At 48.1% G+C, this 26,810-nt stretch overlaps 1 long non-coding RNA gene across 4 annotated transcripts in view; it reads right to left on the bottom strand.

Moving 5' to 3' along the window:
• Positions 1-26,810, bottom strand: part of LOC103694002 (uncharacterized) — a 74,502-nt gene that overhangs the window by 38,090 nt on the left and 9,602 nt on the right. The window contains exons 3-4 of one of the 4 annotated variants that reach the window (XR_015640473.1): positions 11,327-11,435; positions 9,833-10,036 (exon numbers count right to left, since the gene is read on the bottom strand). The exons of 1 other annotated variant lie outside the window; for it this stretch is intronic. This is a non-coding gene — a long non-coding RNA (uncharacterized LOC103694002). Of the gene's footprint in view, positions 1-8,513; positions 8,726-9,832; positions 10,037-11,326; positions 11,436-26,810 lie in introns of those variants that run through there. 2 more of the 4 variants (XR_015640472.1, XR_015640476.1) reach the window with 2 other exon arrangements.

Below are 26,810 nucleotides of genomic sequence, written 5' to 3'. Positions count from 1 at the left end.
TGGCTGTGGACGGTGACTCACCACCACCCCCACTCCAGAGCCCAGACTCCGACTGAAGAGCCTGCTTCTCGAAGACAGCAGGGGGTCCGAGGCTTTCCATCTGGCTTTTTTTCTAAGTGGATATTATTTCACTTGAAGGAGAATCAGTAGGAATCAGAGGACGCTCCTGCACAATCGAGCGCTGAAAGACTTTTTAAACCCGGTACAAAAAGGGGGGTGGGGCACCCTGAGCATCTTGGTGCCAGAGACCTTGACCCCAAGATGGCTGTGATCCTTCATGTCCACATCTGTCCCTATTCTTAAAACTGGACTGCATGATCCAGTGGTGAAATGAGCGAGGATACCATCCCAGTTTCCCTGTGCGTGTTGGGGGCAGACATGGGAAACATGAGGTATGCTGTGACCCCTGAAAATAAGTCTCTACCCAAAAGTGGGTCCCCACTCCCAGGAAGACGGGGCTGAGCGGGGGTGGGGGGTGGGGGGTGGGGTTATCTCTTCTCTCCTAATTTTCTGCAGTTTCCATCCATTCCAGACCTCCTCACTCCCCTCAGCCTGGCCCTCTCAGAAATGAATGGCTCTTTCCTTCCTTCCTTCCTTCCTTCCTTCCTTCCTTCCTTCCTTCCTTCCTTCCCTGTACTTCCTGCCCTCCAGTGTCCTCCCACTTTGCAGAGTACTGGTAGAACACACTGGGAAAAAAAGTTTCACTTGTCCCTCCCTCCCTCCCTCCCTCCCTCCCTCCCTCCCTCCCTCCCTCCCTCCCTTTCCCTTCCTTCTCCTTCTATTCCTCCTTGTCTTCCTCTTTCCTCCTACCCTAGATCCCTTTGTCTCCCTTTTCTCTTTCTCTCCCTTCCTCCCTCTCCCTCACTTCCCTTCTCCCTCCCTTCCCCTCTTCCTTCCTTCCTCTCTCACCTCTCATCTCTTCCTTTCTCCCTTCCTTTCTCCCTCCCTCCCTCTCTCCCTCTCTTCTTCCCTTCTCCCTCCCTTCCCCTCTTCCTTCCTCCCTCTTTCTCCCCTTCTTCCTCTCTCCCTCCCTCTGCCCCTTCCTCTCTCCTTCCCTCTTCCTCTCCCCCTCCCTTCTCTCTTTCCTTCCTCCCCCTTTTCTCTCCTTCCTTCTCTTCCTCCCTACTATTAACCCCTGCTCGCCCTGGACCTGTAGCTCTGTGGCTGCCCCTCCTTCCTTCCACTCAGTTCTAGGTAGCTCTGTTGTCCCCTCCACCCCTGCTTTTCCTCCTCTCATTAAAGAGGAGCGGTGGGATTAATACAAACATTCACCACGGTCCTCATTATCATTGTTTTGGCAACGGAAACAAATGGGAATCAAGTAGTCTTTTTCCTGTCAGGGAGGTGTCAATAAACCGAACAATTGCTTCGAGACTGCCTGGCTCACAATCCTGGAGGGCCGCAAAATAAAACTCATAGGAGATGCTGTCCATCGACCTCACTTCCAACCACAGGTCATGGGTTCTCTATAAGAACAGGCCCCCGAGTCTGGGCAACCACTAGCTGGTGGTGGAGCTCAGAGCTGGCTGTTCATGATGTCTGGAACTAAGAGCTTCCAGAGGCCCCAGCCCCTCCTCTGATTTCACTTAGGGTCCCCGGGACTGCCAAGCACGTTCAGTTCCAAAGGTTGCAGCCCGCAGAGTTTACCAGCAGTGGTTTGTAAATGTATGTGAAAATAGAGAGATTGCAGAGAGGGGAAGGGAAAGGGGGAGGGAAGAGGAAAGGCAAGGGGAGGGGGAGAGAGAGGGGGAGGTGCTTTTAGAAAGTGCATTCCAGAATTCCCTTAGAAAGAAATCCTTGCGTGCAGTGACCTACTCGAGCCCTGGGCCTTAGGAAACCATTATTGTTCTAGAAGAGCCTGGCAAGAGACCCCGTACTGTCCTGACTGACTCTGCGTGTGCCCAGTCTAGGCCGTATACCCCCCTCAGAGGGACCGTACAGGGTCTCCTAGCAGCTCAGCTTTCATTGGCAGTCAGGACAAGGGATGAGGTATCTCCTGTTTCACAGTAACAGTGTCCAGGCAGGGAGGCTTGTAAACGCGTTCCTCGGGGTTGGAGAGGCCCGGGAACACGAGCCAGCAGTGCAGTGCGGTGGCCTCCCGAAGGCTCAGTCTGTTTCCCGTTGCTGAGTCCTCAGAATGGCGAGGGAGGAAGGGTGTGTCCATCAGTCTCCGAAGAGACACAGCAGGGAAACTTAAGCACTCAATCACTTCCCCCCAAGGCCCTGCCTTTTAATACTTGTCACACCTGGTCTCAGCGGCTTCTCCTTGGGTTTCGGAAGGCAGAGGCTGCCTTTAACTAGGAAGCTCCTGTTTGGCTGGGAGTGAATGACATGGACTCTTCCCTTCCCGGCAGGGACCAGGCTGCTCCTTAGCTGCTCTTGCAGATGACCGGGTATATCCATGCTCACGTCCCTTCCTGTGGCTTATCCATCCATCTGCCCCAATGAACATCTCCCTAGGGTCAATGAACCATGTAAAAATCCCAGAACCAACGGAGGGAAGTTTAGCCCTCTTCCTGTGTTTGCAACAGAGGAGGCCATGTCCTTGATTTTGTGATGGGTTTCTGTTGTCTTTTACCTGATGCTCTTCAGGGAAGGTGCTCTCTGAGGGAGAACCTCAGCTTGGATACAGGAGCCCATTTTCAATGACTGGGAGATTAAGGCCTTTACTTCCCTGATTCTGGGTTTCCCATCTGCCACACTGAGTGAGGTGCTAAAGCCAAAATCCTTTTTACCTGTAAAACCAGGAGCCTACCCCTTTACCAGGCTAAGAAGTCAGTCGTCACCACAAGCAAGAGAGTGCTTCAAAGCTAAGAGAAATCCCCAGGACAGACAGAGGGACAGCACGTGAGGCACCAGCTCCGAGAAGAGTGGGCGGGGATCCTTGCCTATCACCTAGGACCCTCACCACTCCTATCTTTGTTCCACCTGCCCCACCCCAATCTGTGAGCGGCCTGTCTTGCTCTGCGTGTCTTTTTGAGCTCTGGGGAGCAGTCCCTAAGCTTTGATGCTTCCCCTCGGTGGGCATGTGTGGGTGAGGCTCTCAGGCCCCAGCAGCGCTGTCTTTGGCTGCCCTGAGAACTCTGTGCGGAGAGGGCAGTGGAGGTGGGACTTTAACCCTCGGACTCCTGTAGGAGATACACACAGCAGGGGGTTCTTTGATCTCCACTCTCCAGTTCCCAAATCTGTGCCCTGGGCACTCACCCCTGAAGATAACCTCTCTAAGCAACCCCTGTGGACTTCCTGATCACCAAAGGAGGGGCAGCCAAGGGAAGGTGTCCCTTCAGGACAATGGAGCTGCTGGAGGAGCTGCCAGGATTGGACCTGGGGACATCAGGACCTGTGTGTGGCAGCCACAGCCGTGGTCTGGAAGGCCTCCACTTCATTCCTTTTCTGTGACCAAGCACACCTCCCAGTGTGTGAGTGTGTGTGTGAGTGTGTGTGAGTGTGTATGTGTGTGAGTGTGTATGTGAGTATGAGTGTGTATGTGTGTGAGTGTGTATGTGTGTGAGTGTGTATGTGAGTATGAGTGTGTATGTGTGTGAGTGTGTGTGAGTATGTGTATGTGTGTGTGAGTGTGTGTATGTGTGTGAGTGTGTATGTGTGTGAGTGTGTATGTGTGTGAGTGTGTGTGAGTATGTGTATGTGTGTGTGAGTGTGTGTGTATGTGTGTGAGTGTGTATGTGTGTGAGTATGTGTATGTGTGTGTGTATGTGTGTGAGTGTGTGTATGTGTATGCGTATGAGTGTATATGTGTGTGTGTGCGCACACGCATGTGTGTGCCCTCACAGGAAAGCCCACTGTCCGGTTGCTGCAGCTGATCTGAATGAGCTGCAGTCTCTTGCAATGGGAGAGTGAGGAGAAGCTTCTGGCAAGGCTTAGAAAGGATGCTGGGTCTGAGAGGATGCCGTGTGTAGAGAAGTAGCCTACGGTGCTTCCTAGCCTGTGCTCTCTGTCAAAAAAGAAAGAAAGAAAGAAAGAAAGAAAGAAAGAAAGAAAGAAAGAAAGAAAGAAAGAAAGAAAGAGAGAAAGAGAGAGAGAGAAAGAAAGAAAGAGAAAGAAAGAAAGAAAGAAAGAAAGAAAGAAAAGAGACACCTCCCAAAACAAACAACAACGGAAAAACAAAACAAAACAAAAACAAAAACAGAAACACTGACCTCTGGACTCTCAGAACTCAGGCAAACAGAACAACTAACCACTGGCCAGCCTGAGGTAACTCAGGTCCTGGGGGTGAAGCCAAGATGACCAAGGGTGAATGAACAGCAATGCCTCTACAGCATACAAAAAGTCCCACGTCCAAACAAGATTTGAAGTAGACACTAGACTCTGCGTGTAGCTCTCTAGGTGTGTGTGAGTGTGTGTGAGTGTGTGAGTGTGAGTATGTGTGAGTGTGTGTGTGAGTGTATGTATGTGTGTGAGTGTGTGTATGAGTGTGTGAGTGTTTGTGTGTGAGTGTGTGTGAGTGTATGTATGTGTGTGAGTGTGTGTGAGTGTGTGTGAGTGTATGTATGTGTGTGAGTGTATTATGTGTATGTGTATGAGTGTGTGAGTGTTTGTGTGTGTTTGTGTGTGAGTGTATGTATGTGTGAGTGTGAGTGTGTGTGTATGTATGTGTGAGTGTGAGTATGTGTGAGTGTGAGTGTGTGAGTGTTTGTGTGTGAGTGTGAGTTTGTGTGTGAGTGTGAGTGTGTGTGAGTCTGTGAGTGTGAGTGTGTGAATGTTTATGTGTGTGAGTTTGTGTGTGTGTGTTTGTGTGAGTGTGTGTATGTGTGTGAGTGTGAGTGTGTGTGTGAGTGCGTGTGAATGTATGTATGTGTGTGAGTGTGTGTTTGTGTGTGAGTGTGTGTTTGTGTGTGAGTGTATGTATGTGTGAGTGTGAGTGTGTGTATGTATGTGTGAGTGTGAGTGTGTGTGAGTGTATGCATATGTGTGTGAGTGTGTGAGTGTTTGTGTGTGAGTGTGAATTTGTGTGTGAGTGTGAATTTGTGTGTGAGTGTGAGTGTGTGAATGTTTATGTGTGTGAGTTTGTGTGTGTGTTTGTGTGTGAGTATGTGTATATGTGTGTGTGTGAGTATGAGTGTGTGTGTGAGTGTGCGTATGTGTATATTCCTCTGGAGGTCAGAAGACAGTGCTGAGTGCCTTTCCTCGGGAGCTCTCGACCTTTTGTCTCTCACTAGGGTGGAACTCACTCAGCCGCCACTCTGTCCCCATCAAGCATCAGGGATCTATCTTTGCTTCCCCCGAGCTGGCCTTACAAGTGTGCCGTCTGCCCAACTTTTTATTAATATGGGTTGTGGGACTCAAACTCAGGGCCTTAGAGTTGCAATGCCATCACTCTTCCTGACTGAGTCACCTCCTCAGCCCCTGGGCTGCTTTCTTTAGCTGGTCATACCAGCAGAGCACCCAGAAGGCTGCTCTTCCAATAGCACCCCATGCCCATGGCAAACCCCAGTTTGTCTTTATTCCTTCCATATTTCCCTGGGCAAAACTGCCCATTCCAACACACAGGAACACATGCACATGTATTCACATACATGTACACATGCAGATACTCCCGTGAGGGCAAACACATGTATACATAGCAACACATAAGTGCATGTGCCTCCACACACAGCTATACCTTCACAAGGGCCTCGTGCTTACGCCTGCACGCATACACACAAAGCATCATTGTACACACACACCACCCACATAATCACTCGCAAGTACAAGTAGAACGCACTCAGATCAGACACACATCCACACACAAGTGCATAGGCATGCACAGACAGAGCACACCAAAGCACACGTGCACATGCAGAGAACTCATGCACCATGATCCTCTCTGATTTGCAAATATCACTTCAGTGGGAGAGAAACCTCTTCCCGACTTCCTCCTCAGTACCGCCTAAGTGCAGTTCCAAATTCTTCTTTACAGAAGGTGACGGTCAGGCTGATTAAAAGGAAATTAGGCTGAATTATTTGGGGAGACATATTGTCCATCATCGGTGAGAAATGCTGTAAGTTAATTCATTTTAATTCATTGACTGGTTTCAGGGAAGATAGATTGGGGGTCCCCAGGGAAAAATCCCCGCTACACATGAAGATTCCTTAAAAGACCTGTCGTGCTTCTTCCTCCCGTCAGCTTGCACACATGCACACGTGTCTCACAAGTACACTGGTCCAATGTCACCAGACAGATCTTTCTCCACACTAGATAGTGAAGCCGCTGGGGTTCATCTGGACCACAGGGCTGGTGACGGCTTGCAGGTGAGCCGCAGAGCCTAGCTGCTCACCCTTCTGGGGAGCAAGAGACACTGCTTTGCATTCATACTCCCAGTTTCCTCTCACCACACAATATGAAAATACCCCGAGACCAAGAATTGCCTGTTTATTATGCTGTCTCACAGATACATATCCCATTATATGGGGAGGGATGAAAAGAGAACCTGCACGGATCTATTTTTAGCAGATGGCTTGAATGCTATAAATTTTAGGGTGCTTTGCGCCCCTCCCCCTCCTCCGCCCCTTCAAGCCTGTCAGCTGTAAAATGGGTCTCTCTTTAACCCCTAATGGATCTAGGAGATGAAAGGTGGACTCCTGAATTAGTGGTGCTGACAGCCCAGCCAAGCCCGGCAGCAGGGGGTCTCTTTTGTCCCGGCCACTCTGACCTCCCTCGCCCTGTCTGTCGGTGGGAACCGGACCAGAAGAATGCAGGGCGGAGTTAGGAAGCACCAGTGGCCGCCCTGCGCTGGGCCACCCGCCGGCCCAACCCGCAGGAGAGTTGACATTCTTCAGCTGTGGATATTCTGACATCATCGCACACCTCCAGCCGGCTTCAGCCCTGCACGCTTTGCTAATGAGGACAATGGGTCCAGGAGCAGAGCCGCCCCTGGCCGAGAACGGGACGCTCGCCCATGTTTATTTGAGAAGCAAGTGTTTCGGTGTTAGAGCTTGCCTTGGGAACGCTGGGCTGAGGTGGCCGGAAAGGAAGAATCTCTTCCCAAGTAGTCCGTTGTGCTCGGGCCTGCTTGACATTAAGGTAGAGGTGGGTTGGAAGCACGTGTGTCTCCCGGTTATGACATGCATGCTGCCCAGCTAAGACTCCCACTTATTCCACAGACTTATTTGACTCGTAATAAAATTTCTTCCACGAGAATATACAACTCCATAAATGAAAGACCCACCCAGCTTTAGAGAGAGCTTTCCCAGCTAGGCAGAGCCTTTCCTTCCAGCGCTGGCTCAGCAAGGCGTGAGCAGGCAGAGACTTTGGGCTGGCCCGGGACCAGCCTTCAAGAGGGGCAGGGCAGCCAGGACGCCTCAGTGCGGAAATCTGAAGCACTCGGAGGGCAGCACCTGTCTGCAGACTTCAGGGAAGAGGCGGGGCCGCTCCGCACACCTTTGCTTCGTGGGGTAGCTCCCGCGTTCAGGAATGTATATTCAGACTTCACCTAGCAATCTGTGTGTTTGTATCCGTGCATTTGGGAGAGTAAATTAAAAAAAAAATGTTTGGGCAGAGCCATAAAAACCTCTGGATTAATCCAGCTCTTTGCATGTTCGACAGCAACCTGTTCTTCTCCCTCCCCCCCCCCCCCCCGAAAACACAAAAACTATGCTGTGTTTTATTTTAAAATATGAGAAGCCCAGCCAGCCCCGGCCCAGCGCTTCTGAGCAGAGTAATCAGGGCCTGGAGCTGGTCGGGAGCGAATGGGTAATTAGTATTCAACTCCCCTGGAACGGTAAGACCCCAGCTCCTCACAGAGAGTCGCCGCACTTCAAGGGCCGTCCAGCTCTGCGAGGGACGTTCTTTGTGTTGCTAATAAACAGCACAATGCCGCCCGGCTTTCGGGTACAATTTGGACAGAAATTGAGTTATGAAAAAGCAAGGTGTTTTCTTCCAGCTGTGTGCTGGGAGCGTCCGGATCAGCCGGACCTCCAGCTCGCACTTTTATTTGTACATAGAATGGAAGGAAGGTTTTAACTAAAAAAACCACCATTCTGATTCATACTACGTTCTTTTCCAAGAACCCTTCTTCTACTGTGAAAATATTTAAGGTTTTGTTGAATCACTTTCTCTGGTTTTTTTTTTTTTTCATAAAAGAAGGAGGGCAATTTTCTACCATATTTTCTAGAAAATGATCTGTAAAACTTTACTCAATATTTTGGGGGTGCTTAAAATGTAAAATGTGGGGTGTGTTGTTCTGTAACAGAACCTAGTTTTGGAAGGTTTTACAAACAGGTTGTTCACAGTTCATATTTCTCCTTTTGCAAAAAAAAAATCAATTAATCTACATTATTTCTAACACCAGAGGTAATTTCTCAGACTGATCTAAAATGATGGGGGGGGGGATGATAAGCCGTACACGGCTTTCAGCACACTCTAAGTTGGAACTGCACAGCTTCTTGTGGTTTTTTTGTGTTGGATTTTTTTTCTTTTTTTGTAAAGAGGATCCGTTAGAAAGTGCTTGCGAATGTTCACTCTGTAGGAGAAAACATGTTTTAAAAGACAGAGAAAGAAAAATAGGAAAATAAAGGTAAGCAGTAAGATTCACCACGCTGGATGAGTCTTTTATTAATCACACGTGTTTTTCTCCTTTTCAGATGTAAATGCTGGCGCTGGCTGATTTGTTTCCTCAAAAAACGCACCTTTCTGCCTCCGAGAGAAAAGCGCCCAGCTTTTCAGAGCTCTGAGTAACTGAGCCTTGAGATTTCACTGCGGTTGTTGAAAGCTGGTTTTACGCCCTGCCTGCGGGGGGAAGAGAAGAAACCCACCCAGAATTCCAGATCCCACCCACAGGCCAATGGTTGGGAAGCTCAGAGCCAGTCTGTTGAAGGGAAAAGCACTCCCTCTTTTGCTAGTCTAGTTTTATGCTCACCCAGCCAGGAGATAACAAAAGACACAGTTGGGTAGAGCATCTCAGGGACTTCTAACACTACCTGAGAGACTCGTGGATGTGGATAACACAGTTTAGGGGTTACGACAGCTTCTGACATTTTAATTTAATTATTTTATAGTTATCCACACTTGCAGAATGTTTTTTTTTTAAACACTGCAGTGTTTGGCACTTACCCAACTGGCCCGGAGGGTAGTGGAGGATGAAGACCTTTTGGAGAGTAGAAGGAGACAAGGAAGGTCTCTGACCTAAGTTGTATCCCAGAACAACAGGACCAAGTCTTGACCAGCACTGCTTAATTATGCATAGCCTTGTCCCCTGCTGTGACTCCTCTATTCAGTCTAAAGCTCCCCTCATCCTGAAGAGGGACTTGGGGTCACTGGTCACTTTTGAATAATTTCCTTCTAGCTTGGTGGATGGGAGACTCAGACTAGCCCGTGGGGGCTCCTGCTGCAGTCAGGGAATTTGAGGATTAGGTGAATTCAAGAAATAACATGAAAGGTACCCGTAGGGTAAGACTGGAAGCCCCTCCATCCCAGCTTTCTACTACAGATGGGGCATGTTCAGGTAGGTTTTCAGAGAAGGCTGGAAGTAGTCCCCATCTGGACTTCACGTAAGGAAGATGGCGTTCACAAGAAAAGCATGGGCATTCTCTCCTGCACAAACTCTCTCTCCTGTAACCACCCTCATGTCTCTGTTCATTGTGTGGGGCCACAAGAACCCAGGAACTCCAGTTTCCGCCCCTCCAGACGGTACTTGTTACCGAGTGATCATAAACGGGCGGAAGTATCTTGACGCGATTTAAGGGAAGCTATGGTTAAGTTAGCTCTGTTAAACAGGGCACACTCAGAGACTCATTCATACCTGTGGAGGAGTGTGCCCAGACACACGCTCTAGCTCCAGCTATGGTCTAGGATTAGAGGCGTCTCCCGGAAAGGAAGCCCACGTCACACCGTAGATAGGTGCCTGTCTTTCTTTAACCTCCACCAATTCAAAAAGGGGACGTCCACTTCCTCTTAAATGTTGAACCGAGTCTCTCCAAAATGCATTTGCTGAGGCTCTAAGCCTGGTAGCTCAGCCTGTGGCTGCAGGGTGCACAGCACTCAGCAGAGGTGGCTGACTGGGAGGAGGTCGCAGTGGAGCAGAAGGTTCTGACTGGAATTCTAGAAAGGGGAGAGTTGGAAAGACCTAGGTGTTGATGGAGGGAGAGAGGGAGGGAGGGAGGGGGAGAGAGAGAGAGAGACAGAGACAGAGACAGAGACAGACAGAGAGAGACAGAGAGAGAGAGAGACAAAGACTTAGACAAAAGTGGGGGTAGTGTAAGTTGATGTCTTTATGCAGGAAGGCAGGTACAGATAGAACGAGGTCTGTCATTGGAGGAGAAGGAAGGGTGGGTGGGAGAAAAGTTTCAGACAGGCAAGAAGAAGCCAGAGCAAGGAAGAGGAGCTGGGAGAACATGGCGGCAGATGTTACCATTCTTCTCTGCTCATTGTTACGGGTTGTTATGACTATTTTTAAGGGATGGGTGTGTACAGGATTTTGTGCCGTCTAGATGGGCAAATTCTATCTTATCCATTAGATCAGAGGATATTGTGTGGTGTGTTCTTTCATGTGGTGACTTAATTGAGTTCAAGAGAAGGTGCAGTGGCCAGATGCACCAAGCCCACTACAGAATCGGGATGTGTGAGCCTGGCGTGGTAACAACGCACCAGGGGAACTGTGAGTGAAAGCAAAACAGTGCGGCAAGGCGCCACACTGGAATGGCTCACAGACGGCCTGGGTTAGAGAGTACCATGGGGGCCAGCATGGGTAGTTCCTATGGCCTGACGAATCCGAAACTAGTGAGAGAGCGACTGCCCAGGTACACGCTACATTTTTTTTTTAAATCAATACAGGTCTGACCTGGCTTGACCTTTGGAAACCTCAAAGTCCATCCCCAGTGTTATACTTCTCCAACAAGGCCACACCTTTTAATCCTTCCCAAACAGTTCCACTAACTGGGACAAACATATAAGCCCATGGGGGCCTTTCTCATTCACCGTATCCTCTTCCCTCGTTATTTTGGAAATTCTTGTTGTGCTTGGAATCTAAAATGTCCCCCACAGGCTCATTTTTTTTTAAATGTCTGTTCCTGTGCGGCTGGGCTATTTGAGAAGGCTGTGAGGTCTCTAGTGAGGCATTGAAGGGTCTATGGAGGCCTCAGATTTTGGTTTCGCTCTCTATTTTTCCTGATCTCTGTGATGCTGAGGTAAGGAACTTATACCACATACTCCCAACAGCATGAATTCCACCGTGCCTTCCCCCCACCCCCGAGGAGAGAGGGACCTTCTGAAAATGTAAGCCAGATGAGCCTTTCCTCGGGCTGTTTCTGTCAGGCACATGGTCACAGCAGCACAAAAGTAGCAAGTAGAGATTTCACACACCACAGCGTTCTGCCTACAGAGATCATATACCTTGTCTTCAGATGGAAATCCTCAGGAGGCAACACCTGCAGTCTGACCATTCGAGCTGTGCTTCAAGACCCAGTCAGAAGTGGTGGTGCACACCTTTAATCCTGGTGCTCTGGATGGAGAGGCAGAAAGATATCTGAGTCTAAGGTCAGACTCGTCCACAGAATGAGTTCCAGAACAGCCAGGTTCACATCCAGAAACAACCCTGTCTTGAGACAACAAGGAAAATATCTTTGTCCGTCTGTCCACCTTAGAATAGTCTGTGAGTTTGCTGCCATTGGCAACTAGGGTTGGTTTGGTCGTCTTCGTCTTCTTCTTCTTCTTCTTCTTCTTCTTCTTCTTCTTCTTCTTCTTCTTCTTCTTCTTCTTCTTCTTCGCCTTCTTCTTCTTCTTTTTCTCCTTCTTCGCCTTCTTCTTTTTCTTCTTCTCCTCCTCCTCCTCCTCCTCCTCCTCCTCCTCCTCCTCCTTCTTCTTCTTCTTCTCTCTTTCGAAACAAGGTTTCTCTGTGTGGTCCGAGCTGGCTTTGAAGTTCAACGTGCTATTGTTATTTCTAACCCCACATTCCCATTCATGCGGCATCCCCTGTCTCCTGTGCAAACGGTGATACTGGTCATGCCCCAGTAGGGACTGCACTGCTCAGCCCTCTGGCGTATCTCGTATGTGAATACAAGTCTACTTTACCCACCAGTCCTCATGACTGGGACTAAGGTAGCTTAGTCATTTTGCTTTTACTCTGGCTGCTGAGTTTTGCTATGACAATCATACAATCATAACCCACGACTACCCCGTGCGCATTTTCATCACGGCACATCTATGTGCAGACTCAGGGAGACGTGAGTCACATCCGCTTTGCTCCTGAGCGGTTGCCTCCTGGCGTATTTTTAGAGCCATCGTACCCAGCGTGCTTTCATCCAATGAGGAGGATATACGATGGTTTTAGCAAATGTCTGTTTAGCAGATAGGTGTCAAGCTCATTCAACCCATGGGCATGGTCTGGCAGCCATACCTCAGTACAGGCTGCGGACATCCCACCGTGCACACACCCACGGCCCCTTGAGTCCTCTCTCAGTCATGACGTTGTGGACAGGACAGCTCCCGCCTGCTGCGAACTGGAACACACCTACTTTGCGCCTTTAGCAGGAGCTCTGAAAACCTCTCGGCATCTCACATTGTGCCGTTCGAGTAGCCTGAGCAGCTCAGGAAGCTGTTGTCCTGCTCAAATGCTTTCTGGGGAATTTTGACAACCAAGCTTTGGGCTGGACAAGTGCCCAATGCCCAGAGAGTGATTTCTTTCTTTGACATAATTCAGAAGGCCAGAGATGGTGGTGACATCTTTGGCACTATAGTTATGGGATCTGTCCTCCTCCTAGCCCTGCTCCTATGGGGCCCATGATGTCCATTCCTGCCTTCCGTGGGAGTAGGTGGTGTGAACTGATTAGAGAGTGGCCCACAGCAGGGACCATCACCGGGCAGCTAATTCTGAAATCTCTGGCTCAGTGAGTCATACTTTATGTGTAAGGGGTCCTGAGCCCAAGTTCAGGAAGAGGGAGCCACTCCCCGCCATCATCGCTCTTCTTGCAGCACAAAGCTGTGTGGATGTGGCGCGGAGACCCAGAAATCTCTGATTCTGCGGCATGAAAGGGTGACATTTACCCACCAATAATTAGCCCTCGTCACAGGCGCACTTGGTAAAGGCGCAGACACCTTCCTCGACTGCGCTCGGGGTACGCGTAAATAGCATTGATTGGAGCACAATTTCCGATGAATGACATGATCAGATGTCCCACAAAGCGCCCAGGTGTCGGGCGCACCACGCTGCGTGGCCTTGTTCCCTTGGACCCGTTAGGCTGGTGCAACCCACGCGGCTCTGGTTAGAATGACTTCTTCAGACCGGTTCTCCGTTATAGTTCCCTCCCTGTAAGTATACAGTCTGAGCTCCTCTCCCTTCCCCAGCCCAGCCCCCATCCAGGAAGGAAAGAGGAGATCCCACCACACACCTTACCATCCTGCCAGGGTAGTCTGGGGCTCCCCAGCTCCTTGAAGGCCAGCCTCTCCCTATCACCTAGATTCCCTTTCCCACCCCAGACAATACCAGAGCCACTGAAGTGCTGGAAGTCCTTACAACTGTCTGCCCCATACCCACCTGTGTGGCCTTAAGTAACTGATATAAACCTGTACCTGCAGGTGATCACCGGCTCACTCACCTTGAACTGCGAGTGTGTGGATCTGGGCACATACTGAAGAGCATTTACACTGGGTGCACTGTATTCTCTGATGGTTAAATGGGTACCTATGCTCAAGGGTTCGTCTGTGCTCCATAAACACTGTCCTGGACTCTTCTTTCTTAGTTGCATGGAGGTTTTCTCTGGGGTTCCAGATAACCCGGAAAGAGGAGGCCAGGAGCCATTTTGGGTCCACATCTATATTACCCGGAGAGGAATGGTATGCACCCACTTTACAGATGAGGACACCGAGGCCAAATCCTGTGCTTTCTAATTTCCTCAGGAGAGGGATTGGAGGAGGAAAAAAAAAAAAAAACAGACCAAACCAACCAAACAAACAAAAACAAAAAAACAAGACAAAACAACAACAACAAAAAAAAAACCTAGGTTAAAAAGTCACTTAAAGCAAGATGTGCTCTAAGCAAGTGTGTGGCTAACAGCAGGGGTGGGGCCCCTCTGCTGGGGAAAACATTGAGTGGACATTAAGACATCTTCAAGGATGAGAGCCGCCAAGACTCTCCTACTGACAGGACTGAGAAACACAAGTGGGTTTAGGAAAACTTCTGAGCCCACTTTCTAAAAAAAAACCTCACACATCCCAGGCTGGCTTTAAGTTCTCTATGTGGATGAATTTGGATCCCCACCCTACCTCCCGCCTCCATCCTCCTCCTGCAGGGATTATAGGTGTGCAGTACCACACTCAGTTAATCAAGGGCTGGGCACTGAATCCTGGGCTTTGAGCACAGCAGGAAAATGCTCTACCAACATCCTCAGCCTTGTCATGAAAAATTTTAAATTAAAAATCTTGGAAACTAAAAGAGATGCCCTTTAAAAAATATTTGGGAAAACACCAGAGGAGGAGAGAGAAAATGGAGAGGGGAAGGGGAAGGAGTGAGGGGGATGGAGAGGGATGGGGTAGGGGAAGGGTTGGGGGAGGGGAGGAAGAGGGCAGGGGGGCGGGAGGGAGAGGGAGAGGAAGGGGGAGAGGGAGAGGAAGAGAGAGGAGAGAATGAGAATTGAAAAAAACTGACACTTCGGAAAGTTCCCAGTTGACTAGGCATTATGAGGAAGGGAATAGAAGAGAGATGAATAAGAAACACAGCCAATTCACTGGATATAGCACTGGTATGGCCACTGGGAAAGTCTCCCTGAAGTAAAAAAAATCAGCAAAACAGTGCAGATAAGTTTACATGCTACCAGCAAATAAAACATTCCCCAGAAATCCAAGAGTCCCCCAAATCACAAAACAAATCTAGCTGGCTCTTTTCTCACAGGGACATGGGGGACCCAGAGTGGGCTGCGGTAAGGTGGGGATTTATTTAAGGAAGAACAATCAAGGAATCAGAGCTGGCTTTATTTGTCCATATGTTGGTGCATTGTGGTTAGCCAGAGAGAGGACCTGCCCGATGGCTCCCCACTATGTCTGTCAACAACACAGACCTGTCTGAGGGCATATTGGCTGTGAGGCAAACTATGAGGACTGATCTCTGCTCTGGTGTCTGGAATTGCCCAGTGCGAGGCAGAGTTTCCATTCCTTGCAAAAGAATTATATCATTCAAAAGCCTGCTTCGAACTCTGCTCTGATGGGAGTCACAGAATCTTGGAGGACGTGAGCTTGTGCATACCTGTGGTGTGTGTGTGTGTGTGTGTGTGTGTGTGTGTGTGTGTGTGTGTGTGTGTGCACTAGGATGATTTGGGTGGAACATGTTCCCTGCAGGCTCGTGTGTTGAGTACTTGGCTGCCAGCTGTGGACACTTCTCTGAGGAGCTGTGAAATTTCCAGGTCTGTAGCCCAGCAAGCTAAAGCAGTTTCCGTTTAAGGAGACTGTCAAAGAATGAGCATTGGGTTGGGTCTGGACAGAGAGAGTTCCCTCTTTACATCCTGTGCGCCAGCAAACAAGCCACACTGGACCACTTCGCTGCAGTGCCCTTCCCACCATGAGATCCCCCACTCCCCAAGTGACTTCTGTTAGGTACTGTCACAGGGATGAAGAAGGACCTACCTGTGTTTATGTATGTGCAGATATCATGTCTGCAGGTGTGTGTGCATGTATACACCACTGCGTATATATGTGCGAACACATTTGCCTGAGCCTGTGTGTACCTGTGGATGTCTCCAAACAGTACAAGTAGAATAGGTGGGCAATGATTCCTGAACCACAGTAGCACTGAGTCTGAAGAGAGCTCTGTGTGATTGACACTTTCTGTTCCTACCTTAGGGCCAGAGCTTGCCCAGTGGGATGGTACCAACATAGTCCTGTCACCGCTAGAAGTGTCCAGTCCTTTAACTTCCTGGGTCACAATCTGAGACACATGACCACACTTTATAACTTAGTAATAGAGAATATTAGAACATAATCATTTGCAATATGATTGATTTGGGCATGAGATAGACTCATTTTGGGAAGAGCCTACAAAAGTGTCTGAGAGTACACGAAGTTTCCAGCGGCGAGTGCCCGGTGCCCCCATGAGGCCAGAGGAAGAGAATTCGATTGTCTTCTATATGGCTTCAGACGGACATCATCATCCAAACCGGAAAACGATGGGGGAAGGGAAGAGGGGAGAGGGTAAGTGGGGAGGGGAGAAGAGGGGGGGAGGGAGGGAGAAGAGAGGAGAGGGCAGGGAGATGGAAGGTACATTGTTCCTGTGCCCCTCTAAGAAAGATCCTTGTAGGGGGAGCATGACAACGGTTTCCTCAGCTCACTCCTGAGGCCCACGGCTGAAGCATCCAGTTCTATTCTAGATGACAGTGAGCTCAGTGGGGTGGGGAACCAGGGCTCCCCATGAGGGTGAGACTGTAGCCTCTCTGGGCTGGGAAAACTTGCCCAGAGACACACTTTCTGGTCTTGTTTCCCTCTACCTTGTCAGCCTTTGGCTGAAATCACAAGAAACCCCAGGATACTCCTCTCTCTCCTCTCTTCCCTCAGGGTCCACCCTTCTAACTGGTTCTAACCCACATGGAAAGAAGAACTCAGAGGGAATGGATGGATTTGTTTTTTTAATTTTTGTTACAGTGATATCTCATTGGAAGTCCTGAACCAGAACAGAATCTATCACCGGGGAACTTTGAACCTCAGCCACGGTGTTAGCATTCATAATCATCAACAGTAATTGCTGTAACAGTTCCTAACGATTTCCGACGGGAGGGGCGCCATTCATCTAACTAAACAGTCTAGAGTTTTCATTTAACAGAACTGTCCAAGCATGATCAGAAATGAAAAACAGAGAATACTAAATATGCCCTTAAATACAGACGAGATTCTATGACAAAGTTATTTCTTGGCTCAAATCAAAATTTTGAGCAGTTTACTGCCTTTGTGCCTTCCCAAGAGTTTTATGTAACAAACTTTCAGTGTCATGACTAATAGCCTCTCTTGGCAAGGATCGCTCTTGTAAAACTGCTACTCAACCTTTGTGATCACGGTACACTCCTTATTATGGGATGCATTATGCAGTAGCTCTGGCTCGGTGATGGGACGCGGCAACCTGCTGTGAGACTGCCTATCAGAGCTTCTCTTAAGGCCTTTTCTCAATTGTCAGCAAAGTATTTTTTAAGGTTAAAAGGTGTAAAATTATTCTGAAATGCTTTTCTGACCTGTCGCCTATCACCGCAAAAAGCTATGGTTCATTTTTTTTTCAAAAATTGTATTTTTTTGAAATGCAGTAATGTTGTAAGAATAAGCTTCACATGAGGGAAATAGTCTCCCGAAATGCTCATGGTATTTTTGCACCCTTCTTTCCCAAGGACTGAAATATTAATCATTGCTTGGAATGTTAATTTCAGATTCAATTTTCCTTATCACAACTGTCCATTTCTGTGGCGGAATTAATATGAATGACCAGTGCTCACTTTTGCGTTCTCTCTCTCTCTCTCTCTCTCTCTCTCTCTCTCTCTCTCTCTCTCATTGCTTCATGTTTCATAATGTCAAAGTCAAATTCCCCACCATCACGAGCTATAACCTCATTATTCCCAGGTATGGGGGGCCGGCTCTTGCTCTCAACACTGCTATACCTGCTCCCTGATTGAGCCCACACTGGAAGTCAGTGGGAGTGCCCCTGATGGGGTGGGCTGGCTCCTCACCCTCTGGCTTGGCTTGAGCAAGTCATTGAAGGCCTACAACCCATCATCTTCAGTCCTCCTCCCAGCCCTGGTTCCCATAGTCTGTCTGTCCCTGCTGTGGTGAGCTGTGTGTGCTCACTAATCCCATCAGGATATTTTGAATTCAGTTGTTGAGTCTCAGATGCAGAGAGAACCAGGGTGTGGGGACACTGTTCTCAGGAGACACTGGCCTTCTTAGCCCTCCTGGAAGCAGAGTAACATTGCTCACAAGGACCAATGTGAGCCTGGTTCAGTGAGAAGTCCTTGGTTGGAGGGGTTATAGTGTGCCAGGCCCTCCACTCACGTCACACACATGCACACACACACACACACACACACACACACAGAGAGAGAGAGAGAGACAGAGAGACAGAGAGACAGAGAGAGACAGAGACAGACAGACAGACAGACATACATACATACATACAGACAGACAGACAGACAGACAGACAACGTGATCAAGTTGAGTTGGTGCTGTTTGCCTGGAGTCTTAGTACTCTAAGGTGTTAGCAAACCTCCTACACTGGACTAGCCTATGCTAGCCAACAAGATCCCGTAAAAAATAATACCTCACCACATTTTGTCAAGGTGAGAAATGTTCCAGATGTTAACTACACTGTAGCCTCCTGCTCTTTTCTCATACAAGCTATGACTTCCTATGTTGAAGACTTGATGCTCATGTCAGCAAGAGTCTGCCATTAGCACACATTAGCTAACTTCACTGAAGGCACGTGTGAGTGTATGTGTGAGCATGTGTGTGTGTGATTACATGCATCGCACTGTGCATGTGTCTGTGACTGTGTCTATTCTTTTATGTCTGTGTGCATGCATATGCATGTATATATTTAGGGGCATGCGTGCAGGCATGTGTATATGCCTGTGTACACTCACATGTGCATGTGAGTATGTGCCTGTGTGTCTGCATGAGCGTATGTCTCTGCATGCCTGTTTATATAGACATATGCTTCTGTACATTCATGTGTGCACGTATGTACTTGTGTGTATACATATATGTATGATTTTGTTTGCCTCATGCTCAAAATGCATGCTTATTCCCAATCCTGGCCATGGACTTTAAGTTGCTGTCTGTGGGTTTGACAAACCACAGTGGAATACACATAGATTCTCCAGGACTGGTCTTAGACCACCTCACCGTGTGACCCTGTTGCCATGTGGCCCCAGGGAATCCCCTTTCTTGCAGTCTCCTCACTTTCGGAGTGAGGACTTGCTATCTGTTGCATAGAATGGTTTTAACTCTCAGTGAGCGAATACGTGACAGCCCTTTGCTGAGAGCTAGGAGTGCGAAAACATGGAACTGACGGATTCTCCTTAGAGCTCAGATATGCCGGGTTAGGTCAGGTAGACGGGGACCATTGAGACATCTTCAGATCAGGAATGTGTTTGAGACTGAGTGACAGTCATGAACTGTAGGACTAATTTCTTCCTTGGTAAATAGTGGTTGATTTTGTCTCTGGCTGGTGAGATGACTCGGTGGGGGAAGAACTCGCCTCACAAGCCTGACAGCCTAGGTTTGATCCCAAGTCCCACATAAAGGTAGGAGAGAACTGACTCCACCCCGCCATGAACACAACAATAAGTCAAATATTTTTAAAATTAAGAGTTTGCCTACTAAGGGAGGTGTGGGGACAGTGTACCCAGCTGTTCAGAAGTGGTTTAGCCAAGCTGGCCATAACACACACCAGTAATACGAACATTTGAAACATAGTTTCATTGACTCGTCTACTGTATCAGGAAGAAGAATCCAAATGAAAAAGTCAATCAACAAACTTCCTGTTTTACCTTGAGTACTATTCCAGGATAAAGCCTCAATTTCAGCAGCCAGGCAAGCCCCAGCGAGTATAGGTTCTCTGTGGCTAATGAGTCAGTCTTCAAAAGGTAGGGGCAAAACAATTCTATGTTCAATCTATTTCCTTTCTATTTGAAACAGGGTTTTGCTATGTAGCTCAGCCTGGCCATGAGCTCACAGCAAACCTCCTGCCTCAGACTCTGAAGAGCTGGGTGGGATTATAAGCCACCATACCTGGATCCTCTTCTATGCTTTTGGAAGAAACTTGGGTCCCGGAGATAACTGCTTGAAACAGAATTTCAACAGTTTTGCCCAGAGGTGCCCTCGGTGGACCAGTCAAGCCTTGTTGCTCTCCTACCAAGTGGACGAAACACCACTTTGTTTTCCATGAGCTTAGTCCAGCTCTGTGAGGTCCTTTTCAGACCTGATGTGGCAAGACAGGGTCACAGGAAAGCACAGGACCATATATCACAGACAGGACATCTCTCTGCCCCCACAGACAGAGCACACTACAAGTGGGCTGCGTGGGAACATGATGTGTTGGCGGCAGATGACCTGCTCCAGGGTCTCTAATACTGAACCACTCCATACCCTCATCATAAGCCAAGGCACCTTGCCGGATGGGTACCTCACAACTTCTTGGATGTCTTACCCTCCAAAACAACGGAACATTCTGTGACAGATGAGGAGGGGGCTCTGGAGAGACAGTTAGTGACTAGAGCCAACCATGTCACAGGACAACCATCTAAGTGTGCTCAGTCACCTGTACTGCCACTCAGGATAGGACCAGATGAAGCCAGACTGTGCTGATCCTATTCCTAACACACTCTGGCCACGCCCTCCCATGACCACGCCCTCCAGTGGCCACGCCCTCCAGTGGCCACACCCAAGCTCTACAGGGGAAGAGACCCTGGAAAGACCCTGACTTGCGCCTCAGTAAGAAGTTTCTGGAATTTCTAATATAAATGTTTGTATTATTCTTTGGTGAACGCCCTCCAGTCATGTACTATGCACAGCCCCAGCCAATGGCATCTTCTATGCCTTCTCCCTGACTGGCCCCCTGTTGTGCATAATTATTTAAAAAAAATCTATGCTAACGCCCACTATGTGCAGGCATTGCGGTCTCCTCTTCCCCATTGGGAGCCACGACCCATGGTCTTCACAGATTAGCCTGTCATTGAAAAGCTCCACCCTCCGCCCTCCCAAGCCATCTGTCCCCTGCGGCTAGCCGGGTGAGACTGGCAACCACTGGCTCTAAATCCCTAACCCCTTAAAACGAAAACTCCAGAGGCTTGTAATTTATCAGCCAGATTTATAACAGTAAATCTTCAACCCCCAAAATGCCCACACAAAGAACTCAAAACTCTGTTGATATAAATACAAGCTACACACCTAGATAGGGTAAATGCACCCTACATTACTCTATCGTCCTTCTATGATATCCATAGCTACCTGTGGCTCTTTAGGCCACGTGGATCTAGTTCCATCTGCTCTCCATCTCCTCCTGTCTGTCTCCCTCTGTGCCCTCTCTAAAACTCAGTTCTGCCTTCTTTTTCCACTGCCCAGTCACAGGCTCTGTCCTAAGATTTCACCCGACCTCACCTGAGTACAGACAGCCCCAAGCTCCTCACTTGGCCCAGAGTCACTCAAGGCACCAGCCTTGCTTTCTGTCTCAGACTGGACTCTTGTGACAGCAACATCACCCATGATGTTTCATCAGAAGCAGTGGAGACACTCTGTCTTAGTCAGGGTTTGTATTCCAGCACAAAACATCGTGACCAAGAAGCAAACCGGGGAGGAAAGGGTTTGTTCAGCTTACACTTTCCACACTGCTGTTCATCACCAAAGGAAGTCAGGACTGGAACTCAAGCAGGTCAGGAAGCAGGAGCTGATGCAGAGGCTATGGAGGGATGTTACTTACTGGCTTGCTTCCCCTGGCTTGCTCAGCTTGCTCTCTTATAGAACCCAAGACCACCAGCCCAGGAGCAGTACCACCCACAATGGGCTGGGCTCTCCCCGTTGATCAGTAATTGAGAAAATGCCTTACAGCTGGGGTCTCATGGAAGCATTTTCTCAAGGGAGGCTCCTTTCTCTGTGATAACCTCAGCTTGGGTCTTGGAGGTTGTCCTGATCAGATCAGGGTAGCCTTGCTGTCATAGCCACTGTATAGGAACAGTCAGTGACGGAAAGGTCAAAGGTCACCTTTACTACGTCATGTGGAGGGATCTTCATGATGATTACTGTGGTTGTCAGCCCAACAAGATCAAGGAACTTTGGGGATATGAATGAGGTACACCTTTGTTTCCAGGCAAGAATAACTGAGATAAGACCTGATGAATGTGAACAACACCATCCCACAGTCAGGGTCACCAATTAAATACAAAGAGAAAGCAAGAGGTGAAGGAAGATGGGTGCCAGCATTCCTCCCCCTTTCTCAAAGCCAAGGTGGGCAGTCTCTGAGCCACTTGTCCACGCATCTGACCTTCAGAGCCAAACCTACCAAGTGCTACCCAGTCAGTCACCCTCTGGCCTTCCTAGTGGGACTGCTGCTTCCTTTACACTCTGGCCTCTCCTCCCCACAGTGGTGCATCTGCTGGAAAAGCAATCCCTCATCTGTCTAAGGGGTCAGTCTGTCACTCTAAGGGGCCACTGCCTGAGGCAACCTAGTCCCTCCACATTGATCTAGTAAGAGGTGTCAACAGCATGTACCAGGACCACACCCTTGAGCGACAGGGCTGGAAGGCTGAGGTCCAAACTGTCGCTGTGGTGCAAAGCATTTTCTGGTTTACTTTTTGCAAGCTGCAGTGGAGAAGCAACTGTCTTCTCTAATGTGACAAGTGGCTGGATTGGTCGCTCCTTGATCTGTGCTTGCAAATGAGCCAGTTCTTTTCTGAGTTGGGCTCTCCCTCATACTGCTTTGCCAAACACAGACAATGCCCTCTGCCGAGGCAGAATCAGGCCTCTCAAAGGGAAATGTGGACACTGTAATTCTCCGTGTCTGTGCATGTGGTCTATTTGAGGAACAATGTCTTGAGATGGACTCTTGTTAGAATGAGCTTATCCTGGGTGAGTGATCTTAACCCCGTCACGGCAGTCCCTGTAAACTTGGGATAAGAGACATCAAGGTGGAATAGGACATATAAAAAGAGACAGACAGAAACAGGGAAACATCATGTGACAGTGAGATACACACAGGGGTGATGGGCTACAAACCAAGCAACAGCAATGGTTGCTGAGAGTTACGGGGATGATTCCCTACTTGGAGGAAGGGAGTCCTCCAGGCCCTTCACAGGCAGCAGCTTTGCTGCCCACACAGACGCATTGATCTGCTAGCCTGCAAAACTGTTGAAGGCAAAATATTGTTATTTCAAGTGACAGTTATGGTAGTTTTGGTTATGGCTACCCCAGTACAAATACATTGCTTGGGACTTATTCTTCCAAAGCCACATGGTAGTCAAAACCTAATCCTCCAGCTGGGCTTGACCCAATCTATGGTCAACTCTGAGATGGGAACCTCATCCCTTAAGACTGGGTTGTAGGCAAGCCTGTGGGGCATTTTCTTATGTAGTGATTGATGTGGGAGGGCCAAGCCATTGTGAGTGTTTCCATCTCTGGGTTGGTGGTCTTGGGTTCCATAAGAAAACAGGTTGAGAAAGCCAAAGGGAGCAAGCCAGTAAGCAGCATCCCTCCCTGTCCTCTGCATCAGCTCCTGCCTTCAGGTTCCTGTCCTGTTTGAGTTCCTACCCTGACTTCTTTTGATGATGAACAATGATGCAGAAATATAATCCAAATAAAACCTTTTGCTTTAGTCATGATCTTTTATCACAACAATGATAACTCTAAATTACTCACTGAGATCTATTTCTGGAGCTTTATCTAGTATAGTAAAGATCCATACTTCTTCAGCTCAGATAATCTTTTCCTTTCTATCCCACTGAGTGACTGCTGAGATGATGACAAATATTTCCTGACCCTTTCTGACCTGTAGCACCCCACTTCTGGTACCAATTTCTAGACTAGACAGAATAAGAGCATGTTTTGCTGTGGTAACAAACAATTCTTAAGACGTCAGAGTTCTAAAAAAAAAATTAAATGATTGCCCTTCATTGTGTCTGATGAAGAGAGAGGTGAATGCTGACCCTTCCATTCTCTTAGATCTTCCTGACCAGATATTGAACTGTTGAGAGTGTACAATAGCCAAATAAGGTCTGCTAGCAGAACTGACAGGACTCTGATCAGAAAGCTTCTTGAGGAGAGTTAAGGCTATGAGAAGGTCTGAGTCAAAGCTGCCTGCCAGCCAGAATCTCTGTAACTCAGCATGTGCAGGTGCAGGTGCAGGTGCAGGTGCAGGTGCAGGTGCAGGTGCAGGTGCAGGTGCAGGTGCAGGTGCAGGTGCAGGTGCAGGTGCAGGTGCAGGTGCAGGTGCAGGTGCAGGTGCAGGTGCAGGTGCAGGTGCAGGTACAAGTCATGGAGAGGCCTGTCTCAGGGCTGGGATGGCTCTGGATGGTCTCAGCAATTCATGACCGACCTTACCCAATAAGTTATTGTTTCTTTCTGATTTCAAAACTGCTTGCTATTTCTCTTGGTTTTGCTGTTTTAAGTACGCGCGCGCGCGCGCGCGCGCGCGCGCGCGCGCGTGTGTGTGTGTGTGTGTGCGCGCACACACACTTTGGCTATATGTATTTATGTGAACATGTGCACATGTTATGTCTGCTTGCATGTAGAAGCAATGTTGGGTTTCTTCCTCAGTTTTTCCACCTTACTATTTTAAACAAGGCCTCTCATTGAATATAGATTTCTCCAATTCAGCCAGGCTGGCTGACCAGTGGGCCCCAGAAATGGTCCTGTTTCTGACTCGGCAGCCTGAGATCACAGCTTGTGATACAATGTCTGGTGCTTTTCCAGGTGTGCCAGGGATCCAGACTCAGGTTCAATCGCTTGTGTGGTGGTGCCCTATTGACTGAGCAGCTGCCCACTTCATACTTGTTGTTTATTTTGTTTGTCTGTTTGGTCCATTGGTTTTTGTTTGGAGTGTTTTGTTGTGTTTTGGTTTGGTTTGGTTTGCTTTGTTTGAAACAGGGCTTACTATGCAGTCCAGGCTGGTCCTGAACTTCTGACAATCCTCTTTCCTCAGCCTCCCAAGGGCTGAGATTACAAGTCTACACCATTGTGCCAAGTTTTGGTTGGTATTTTCATTATTTTATTTCAATGTGACTAATATTATTTATTGACAAGATTTCTGCATTGAACTAAAGAATAGTGTTTTGTGTTTAATGTGAAAAATCGCATGTGGTAATTTTATTTAATTACCTCTGACCTCATAAGTATCATAGCTTAAAAAGATAAAACCAGACTTGAACTCTATCACAGAACTGAACCGTATAAAATTTCTAAAACAGAGCAACTGTGGTAAACCAAGTTTTGCTAATTTCTTGTTTGTTGCTGTCGTTGTTTGGTTTGAGACAAGAGCTCTCTGTAGCCCAGACTGGCCTCCTGCTAGCCATGTGACCAAGGAGGACCTTGAACCCAAAACCTTTACCTCCCAAGTCCTAAGATTACAGACAAGAGCCATCACCCAGTCCAGGCATTAAAAAAAATGTTAAATATGAAACACAAACAAATTTCCAACAGAATGGAAGCAGTAACAAGCCACTTTCCATAGTATGCAAAAATCCCGTAATGCCAACTTCAGAATGTGGCTGCCTTCTCTGATTTCCTCTTATTACTGGTGTTAAGATTCTGAAGCTCATAGAATCGGAACAAAACCCTTTCTAACTGTAATTTACAGAACTTGGTTGCAAAAGAGCCCAAGGTCCTGAAGAACCTAGAAACTTCTCACCAAATATGGAGAACATTGCTTGGGTTGTTGGAACTCAAAGGCTGTCACTGAGTTCAGGAGCTGGAGTGGATGAGTGGAGGTGGGGGCTGGGGGGGTCTCCACTTTATTTTGAAGGTTTTTCCTGCCTGGCTGGACTTTTAAAACCTACAATTCTCAGGCATTCCCAGGCACCATAAAACCTACCCCGCAGCATGAGTCTCGGGAAGAGAGTAAAGGACACAGAATCCCCCCTCTGCTCCACCCCCCTGCGGCCCCTGAAACCACAGAGACATTTGGGAACTGCGAAGTAACCACGCGCCCTCTTCAGAGAGGAGCCCCTGCCTCCACAGAGCATCCAAGAGGGGCTCGGTTCCTCCCCTCCATCACCCTCCGCTCTCCGACACACTTCACTTTCAGAAAACAGCTTTGTAACAATCCAGACACTTTTTTCCCCTTATAAAAGGAATCCACTCCCTGCGCTACTGGTTCAGAATTTTCTCCGTCTCTGCCTCATTGCGCATCGCTGGTCAGCACCAGAAGAGATTAAGGGCCATCACAGCAAGCCAGGGATAAATTAATTACACTCTGCATAATTCCTTCTGGCAAAGCCAAGTCTAAATTCTGCAAAAGTTTCTAATTTCCAAGTTTCTCTAGCATCAATACTCTCCAATTAGTGACTGCTACAAGAAACAATTGTTTCACCACTCTGGGTTTTGTTTGGTCTCTCTCTCTCTCTCTCTCTCTCTCTCTCTCTCTCTCTCTCTCTCTCTTCTTAAACAGTCTTTGAAGCTAATTTTAAGACTATGAACTCCCGTGTTCCAAACATACAATGGAGATGTAAAAATTACTCTGGTGACCTAGCCTTTTAGGGATAAGGTAGCCTTAGGTTATGACGTAGAAATACAGGAATTTCAAAGTCTGGAGACCAGGGCTAAGTATCTGCTCCCAAGATTTATAGAATTGAAAAGAAAGGATGTAGAGACAGGAGAGGAAAAGAGGAAAGAACGAAAGTGTGGAGGGAGGGAAAGAGATGTACTAACTGTAGGGGGAGGGACGACAGGGAGGGGACAGGTCTGTACAATGCTCAATTATTTTATCCAATAAAACCGATGTTCCTATACGATGCAAAAACCTTTTCACCATGTTTCCAGACATTAAACAAATGCTCCAGATCTTGCCAAAACAAGTTCACTGCCCCCCAACCCCTGGCTGGGGAGAAACTTAGTTATGTTGATTAAATCATAATGCTACACACACTTATAATCTCATATTTGGAAAAGCGTCTGTGTTTGTGTCCGACCTATGTTTGTTGATGTAGTTTTGATTCACTTGTTGGTTCTGGCAGAGTTCCTCTGGCTACCACTCAGAGAGTACCAAGTGTATTCTTACACCAAATCCGTTGACAGCTCTACTTTGTGAAACAAAACAAATTACTAGAAAAAAAATGAGAAGCAAAGATATTTAAGAGCAAACTCACAGTCAGAGCAAAAATGGTGCGTGAGATCAGTAAGAAGTTTCCTGAGCTTTGAGCCGCTGTGCACT

Source organism: Rattus norvegicus, chromosome 16, assembly GCF_021556685.1.
Source record: "Rattus norvegicus strain SHRSP/BbbUtx chromosome 16, alternate assembly SHRSP_T2T, whole genome shotgun sequence".
Taxonomy (NCBI): domain Eukaryota; kingdom Metazoa; phylum Chordata; class Mammalia; order Rodentia; family Muridae; genus Rattus; species Rattus norvegicus.
This window is presented reverse-complemented; position numbering and strand designations above follow the sequence as displayed.